The sequence below is a fragment of the Capricornis sumatraensis genome, chromosome 21 (assembly GCF_032405125.1).
Source record: "Capricornis sumatraensis isolate serow.1 chromosome 21, serow.2, whole genome shotgun sequence".
Lineage (NCBI taxonomy): Eukaryota > Metazoa > Chordata > Mammalia > Artiodactyla > Bovidae > Capricornis > Capricornis sumatraensis.
In genome coordinates, this window is record NC_091089.1 from 7,275,956 (window position 1) to 7,276,496 (window position 541).

Genomic DNA, 541 nt, shown 5'->3' on the forward strand with positions numbered 1-541 from the left:
ATAAATAAGATACATTTTGAAGGGCGATGGTGTTTCATCATCCCTATAAATAAGGCTGGGGAAACTAGCATGGTGCTGAGCCATAAAGCATCAGGACATTCCACACTGAAGGTGCAAAATTTATAGGCCCCCCAGGAAGGCTTCAGAACGCTCTGTGATGGGAATTTGAAACTTTGAGAATTCAGGGCTTTTTTGTTCCCTGGAGAGATTGTCTAAGAAATCAGTGCACTGATTCATCAGCCTGGCAGCCTCCTTCCAGGGCTGGGGATGTAGCTCAGTGGTAGAGCATATGTTTCGCATGCATGAGGCCCCAGGTTCAATCCCTGGCATCTCCATGTCCTTCAACAAATGGTGCTGATTTGTTTTTTAGTTTGATTTTTAAGAAAACATGACTTCACAGGAGGACATGTCACCAGTGTTACATATTAATATAAATTACAGGTACCACTCTACCATTTTCAATGAACTATGTGTAATGCTAATGATGTGATAGCATCTTCTTTCAGTATTAATAACATAGTTTTTATTAATACAAAATAAA

General features: G+C 39.9%; 1 non-coding gene across 1 annotated transcript; it reads left to right on the forward strand.

Annotated features, from left to right (window-relative positions):
* The first annotated feature begins 263 nt into the window (after positions 1–263).
* TRNAA-CGC (transfer RNA alanine (anticodon CGC)) lies at positions 264–335 on the forward strand. Its single transcript has one exon. It is a non-coding gene; the product is annotated as a tRNA-Ala (tRNA).
* The last annotated feature ends 206 nt before the right edge of the window (positions 336–541 follow it).